The 7,253-nt window shown below is 40.3% G+C and overlaps 1 long non-coding RNA gene across 1 annotated transcript; it reads right to left on the bottom strand.

The window, feature by feature from the left end:
* Positions 1-3,195: 3,195 nt before the first annotated feature.
* Positions 3,196-7,002, bottom strand: LOC116359311 (uncharacterized). Its single transcript, XR_004206671.1, has 4 exons — positions 6,878-7,002; positions 6,696-6,781; positions 4,506-4,610; positions 3,196-4,026 (listed from the first exon to the last, which is right to left on the bottom strand). It is a non-coding gene; the product is annotated as an uncharacterized LOC116359311 (long non-coding RNA).
* Between the last annotated feature and the right edge of the window lie 251 nt (positions 7,003-7,253).

The following is a 7,253-nucleotide window of genomic DNA, read 5'->3' as shown; positions in this document are numbered from 1 at the left end:
ATGAGCACAACATTCTGCTCAGTTTGGGAAATGTCTGATGTAGCATCACATATGACTGAATAATAAATAGCATCCTCCCTTTCCTTTAGAATTATTTTCAAAACTCCTCTGCCACATAATTCAATGAACTCATTTTGAATGTCAGAGCTCAGATAATGTGTCAGCCTGGTTCCTATTTTTTTTTGTCCCTGATTTTTTTGTAAGTGCTGATTCAGCAGTGGATCGTAATGAGACGAGCTCCAGTGTGCCTAGGAAATGACCATTGTGGATGTCATCTGGGACTTTGGTTTTACCCCTGAAAAGTAAGTTCCTTGATGCCAAGTGCAGTGTTACATCTAGGATTCTCTGCGAGAGCTCTATTTTTCTCAGGTTCTGTTTGTATCTGCTTCTGCAACTGACAGTCAATGCCACTAACTGCCATTACAGGTTGTGGCAAATTCTTCCACTTCAAGTAGCAGTCTCTGTGTGCCTTATTTCTCTCATGGCTTGGAAATATATCATACAAACGACACCACTTCACATCGGACATTTTATATCCGTGTTGCACTAGCGGTTCTGGGGGGCGGGGGCCAGTGCCCCTGTGACAACAATTTTGGACCCCCTTCTGGCCCCCCCTAAATGTGGAGTATGAAATAATTTTTACATAACTCATTTTTGCTATCGTTCTTTTTTTACATCCATTATTAGACAGTGGCAACGCGGAACACTAATTTAACCCACACATTTTCTAGAGGGACGGCTTTGGGCGGAACACAACAGTATCGTACCACATGCATCTGGAAGTTTTTTCTATTCAGAAGTTGTAAGAAATTCCGCACTAATATTATAGTTCAAGCTAGAGGTCGACCGATTATGATTTTTCAATGCCGATACTGAAACCGATTGTTGGAGGACCAAATAAATCCGATACTGATCAATCGGCAGATTTTTTACATTTATTTGTAATAATGACAATTGCAACAATACTGAATGAACATTTATTTGAACTTAATATAATACATCAATAAAAATCTATTTAGCCTCAAATAAATAATGAAACATGTTCAATTTGGTTTTGGAGAAGTGTTGGAGAAGTGAAAGTACAATATGTGCCATGTAAAAAAGCTAACGTTGAGTTCCTTACTCAGAACATGAGAACATATGAAAGTTGGTGGTTCCTTTTAACATGATACTTCAATATTCCAAGGTAAGAGGTTTTAGGTTGTAGGTAATATAGTATTTATAGGGCTATTTCTCTCTATACCATTTGTATTTCATTAACCTTTGACTATTGGATGTTCTTATAGGCACTTTCGTATTGCCAGTGTAACAGTATAGCTTCCATCCCTCTCCTCGCCCCTACCTGGGCTCAAACCAGGAACACAACGACAACAGCCACCCTCCAAGCAGCGTTACCCATCGCTCCACAAAAGTCGCGGCCTTGCAGAGCAAGGGGAACAACTACTCCAAGTCTCAGAGCGAGTGACGTTTGAAACGCTATTAGCGCGCACCCCGCTAACTAGCTAGCCATTTCACATCGGTTACACCAGCCATCAGGCTGATAGGCTTGAAGTCATAAACTGCGCTATGCTTGCGAAGAGCTGCTGGCAAAACGCACAAAGTGCTGTTTGAATGAATGCTTACGAGCCTGCTGCTGCCTACCACCGCTCAGTCAGACAACTCTATCAATATCAAATCATACATAATAACACACCGAAATACGAGCCTTTGGTCATGAATAAAGTCGAAATACTGTAAATGGAAGGAACATTAAATCCCTTTTAGACAACTTCCTGGACAAAATGTTTCATTGTAAAACTGAAGGTGTAAACTTGGCAGTAGAAAACCTAAATAGTATATTTGACCTCTCAGCTTCCCTATCAAATCTAATAGGGAAGCTGAAAATGGTTTGATGAAGAATGCAAAAACCTAAGAAATAAATTGAGAAACCTATCAAACCCAAAAAATAGAGACGCAGAAAAGCTGAGCCTTCACTGTGGTGAATCACTAAAACAATACGGAAATACAATAATGAAAAAGAAGGGAAAGCATGTCAGAAATCAGCTCAAAGTAATTGAAGAATCCATAGAACACCACTTTGGGAACAATTGGAAAACACGAAACAAACAACAACACAAAGAGTTACCTATCCAAAATGGAGATGGACAAAACACTTCTCCAATCTTTTTGGGCCTATAACAAAGAACAAACAGCAAAACATATACCTGATCAAATACAAATCTTAGAATCAACTATTAAAGACTACCAGAACCCACTGGTTTTTCCAATTACATTGAATGAACTACAGGACAAAATACAAACCCTCCAACCCAAAAAGGCCTGTGGTGTTGATGGTATCCTAAATGAAATTATAAAATATACAGACTACAAATTCCAATTGGCTATACTTAAACTCCTTAACATTATCCTTAGCTCTTGCATCTTCCCCAATATCTGGAACCAAGGACTGATCACCCCAATCCACAAAAGTGGAGATAAATTTGACCTCAATAACAACCGTGGGATATGCATCAACAGCAACCTTGGGAAAATCCTCTGCATTATCATTAATAGCAGACTCGTACATTACCTCAGTGAAAACAATGTACTGAGCAAATGTCAAATGAGCTTTTTACCAAATTACCATACGACAGACCACATATTCACCCTGCGCTCCCTAATTGAAACAAACAAACCAAAACAAAGGCAAAGTCTTCTCATGCTTTGTTGATTTCAAAAAAGCCTTTGACTCAATTTGGCATGAGGGTCTGCTATACAAATTGATGGAAAGTGTTGTTGGGAGAAAAACATACAATGTTATAAAATCCATGTACACAAACAAGAAGTTTACGGTTAAAATGGGCAAAAAACACACATTTCTTTCCAGAGGGCTGTTAGGTGAGACATGCAGCTTAATTAAGCCCCACCCTCTTCAACATATATTTCAACAAATTGGCGTGGGTACTAGAATAGTCTGCAGCACCTGGCCTCATCCTACTAGAAGCTGAAGTCAAAGGTCTACTGTTTGCTGATGATCTGGTGCTTCTGTCTCCAACCAAGGAGGGCCTACAGCAGCACCTAGATCTTCTGCACAGATTCTACCAGACCTGGACCCTGACAGTAATTCTCAGTAAGACCCATCCCTCTACCCCTGTACAGGCCCAGTCCCATCCCTCTACCCCTCTGTAAATGGCTCTAAAGCCTCCTTGCACCTCATTGGGGATTTCTCTGTTTTATTGTTAACATATAATTCTCTTTAAATGCTTTTCTAGGGCAGGGAAGGAAATTAGAACCCTATAACTAATACATGGGTTGCCTCATTTCACATCTGCATGTCATTAAACCTTAGACTATTAACCATTGACCATAAAGAAGAGAAAACATGTACCATGGTTGTAGAAAGCATTATATGTTCATAACAGAATATCAAACAGAAACAAAACATACTTGGAAAATATGTGTTAAAAGATAAACAGCATGTATAATATACATATTAGTTTGTATGAAGTCCAAACAAGATGGAATACGTGGGGTATATTGGCTTTGTGCTATTATTACTCTAGGGGACACATCACAGCCAGAAGAGGACTGGCCACCCATCATAGCCTGGTTCCTCTCTAGGTTTCTTCCTAGGTTCTGGCCTTTCTAGGGAGTTTTTCCTACCGTGCTTCTACACCTGCATTGCTTTGCTGTTTGGGGTTTTAGGCTGGGTTTCTGTACAACACTTTGAGATATCAGCTGACGTAAGAAGGGCTTTATAAATAAATGTGATTTTGATTTGATCTTACAACTTGAGACGTGCATACAATGCAAATATTATTATGGGAGATGTTTATGAATTCAAGTTGTGGGCTTCTTTCATAAGTTAGGATTCAGGAGTCACTATGGGTTTTTCCAACTATAGTATAGAAAGTCAGTGGTGGAGAATCTCATGCTGTGTCCATTTGATCCTTAAAAAGGTCAAATTCCAGAATATTGGGTAGCTTTCTCCTCAGTCCAATTCCAGAATATGGGGTAACTTTCTGCTCAGTTCAGGGTCCTGTATATCTGTAAGAATTGAGAAACACATATTAGTGGAGAAAATAAACAAGAGGTTTATGACCCTGTCTCCAAATCATTAAAAAAGCCCTTTCACAGGATATTGTCATCAATTAACTTTGTTTATTTTCAAGACCCTTCAATTCTAGACGGGGTGAAAAATGATGATTATTTAGGTGCCCTTCGGCATTCATCCCATTTGGGGCCTTCACATGAATGTCTAGAGAGAGATATCTTTATGGCTATGAGCCTATGAATGATGGGAGTCGCAAATAAAGTGGTCAGGGTACTTAACCTTTGACCTCAAGGTCCTGGGTTAACTTCCTAGTCCTAGTGTGTACTTGTGTACCACTGTGTGCTATCAATGCATGGCACTTTTCCACATGCATTATGTCCTGCAACCTGTATAGTATTGAGGAGAAATAGGAGAAGGGAGAAAGAAAGACAAAGACATGTTAAAGAAAGTTTTGGTCAATAAGTAGATGTACCTCTGTATGTTCTGCAGTGCTCGGTTTCATTCACAGTAATCGATGGAGTTGGTGAGCAGCCAATCCGAGGAGTAACACTGGGCATGGGGAGCCAATCGCTAAAGCCTGAATAGGGGTCGGTAAAAGGTCATTAGAACATGCTAAGCTGCAGAATGGAAGTGTTATAAGAACATTCACTGGGGTTAGTGTTTGCATGTTTCATCGCTGTCTTGGCAAGTTTGCTCCTCATGCAGAGACCTCCTGTCTCTGTGAATGCTGGAACTACAGTATGTGACACTTCAGCATTATTTACCCCTTGTGTTTACTGAAACACATTTTTCCTGCTCAAACGTGACAAATCTAAAATACGGAGGCCCACAAAGACACGTTTGTGTTCGTTGAGGGATCACAATGATCATGGTATTTTTGGTATTTTATTAGGATCCCCATTAGCTGTTGCGAAAGCCGGAGCTACTCTTCCTGGGGTCCACACAGAACATGAAACATGACATAATACAGAACATTAATAGACAAGAACAGCTCAAGGACAGGCAGCATTTGCAGAGGTCTTGATTATGGAACAGCTTGCAGCTGGTGGGGATCTGCTCTGCCTCCAGCACACCTGTCTCCACCCACACAATCACACACGCACAGAGAGGGAGAGAGCACTGGGGGAGTGGCGGCAGGTTAGGGAGACACAGCATGAGAAGTAGAGGGCGTGGCAGGAGCAGATGTAACAACTGGCATGCATAGTATTTATATTAGCCCTCTGATTACAATGAAGAGCAAGACGTGCCGCTCTGTTCTGTTCTGCAGCTTAACTAGGTCTTTCTTTGCAGAACTTGACCATATGACTGGACAATAATCAAGATAAGACAAAACTAGAGCCTGTGGAGTGTGGTGTCAAAAAAGCAGAACATCTTTATTGCAGACAGACCTCTCCCCATCTTTACAACCGTTGAATCTATATGTTTTGACCATGACAGTTTACAACCTAAGGTAACGGCAAGTAATTTAGTCTCCTCAACTTGTTCAACAGCCACACCATTCATTACCAGATTCAGCTGAGCTTAGGGAATGATTTGTACCAAATACAATGCTCTTAGTTTTAGAGATGTTCAGGACAAGGGTTTCAGTGAGTTCATTAGCTGTGGTTGCTGCCACTTATATGGTTGAATCATCAGCATACATGGACATACAGGCTTTGTTTAATTCACAGGGTGGCAGGGAAGCCTAGTGGTTAGAGCGTTGGACTAGTAACCGGAAGGTTGCAAGTTCAAACCCCCGAGCTGACAAGGTACAAATCCCTCGTTCTGCCCCTGAACAGGCAGTTAACCCACTGTTCCTAGGCCGTCATTGAAAATAAGAATTTGTTCTTAGCTGACTTGCCTAGTAAAATGTTATGGTCAATAATATCCAAGGTTGCACTGAAATCTAACAGTATAACTCCCACAATCTTCTTCTTATCAATTTCTTTCAACCAGTCAATCAGTCATTTGTGTCCTGTTGAGTGCCCTTCTCTATAAGCATGCTGAAAGTCTGTTGTCAATTTGTTTACAGAGAAATAGCATTGCATATGGTGAAACACAATTTTTCATGTCGTGGAGGCATGACAAGACCCAAAACTGATCCAGGATGTGTATAGGATGTACAGCGTGTGACACAGGATGAGGGTCCATGGACGTTAACGATTACATTTGGTTATACAACATCACCTTTAAAATACAGTAATACACCACTGTATGACATCATAACATTTAAGATACAGTAATACACCACTGTATGACATCATCACATTTAAAATACAGTAATACACCACTGTATGACATCATCACATTTAAAATACAGTAATACACCACTGTATGACATCATCACATTTAAAATACAGTAATACACCACTGTATGACATCATCACATTTAAAATACAGTAATACACCACTGTATGACATCATCACATTTAAAATACAGTAATACACCACTGTATGACATGAAGAAGCTGCCATATTAGATGAGACGCATTAGGGACATTAGACAGAACCGGACATACTGACAAATAAAAACAGAATAGATTTGCTTTCAGTCTGCAGACCTTGTCCAAAACACAGGTTTTCCTTCATTTTATACATTGATGGGGAGATGTATGAAGCCAGGCTGTCAATTAGTGGTGTGTTGCTGAGATAGGAAGCAGCCATAACGCCAAATATACTGTACCTTATTCTCAAGATCCTTCTCCTCCACATTCTTCTTCTCTCCTAGAATTACATACAAACTATAGTCCTCATGACCGGTGGTGTTACCTTAAAAGATGACAGACATCAACGATGTTGGTGAGGAGAACCACAAAGTGAGGCCACACTAACACTTGAACTAACATATCTGGTTAAGTGGCTTACTGAAATAGGTGTAATCGAAGGTGGCGGTGTAGTCATAGTCTGGTGTTTGTGTAGAATAGTCATCATATTCCTCCTCATAGTCCTCTTTGTTTGCTGTGGAAAAAGGGAAGAGAAAGAAATGCTATGACCAAAAACCTGGTCAGCCCTGAAACTAAAAGCCATCTATATCATACCTCATATCCCATTATGTCTTTCACTGAACTACACTCCAAGTCATTGTGCACCTCAACATCTTCTATTACAAACCTATCAGATACACCCAACATGAGGATTACGCAGTGTGTTATTTGCAAGCAAACAAAAGCCATTGTTCCATTAAATGTGGATTCTGGGTTTGGAGAGCCCCACCTCATTTGTTTGGTATGCCTCAGGGGAG

The sequence above is a fragment of the Oncorhynchus kisutch genome, unplaced genomic scaffold (assembly GCF_002021735.2).
Source record: "Oncorhynchus kisutch isolate 150728-3 unplaced genomic scaffold, Okis_V2 Okis02a-Okis13b_hom, whole genome shotgun sequence".
Taxonomy (NCBI): domain Eukaryota; kingdom Metazoa; phylum Chordata; class Actinopteri; order Salmoniformes; family Salmonidae; genus Oncorhynchus; species Oncorhynchus kisutch.
This window is presented reverse-complemented; position numbering and strand designations above follow the sequence as displayed.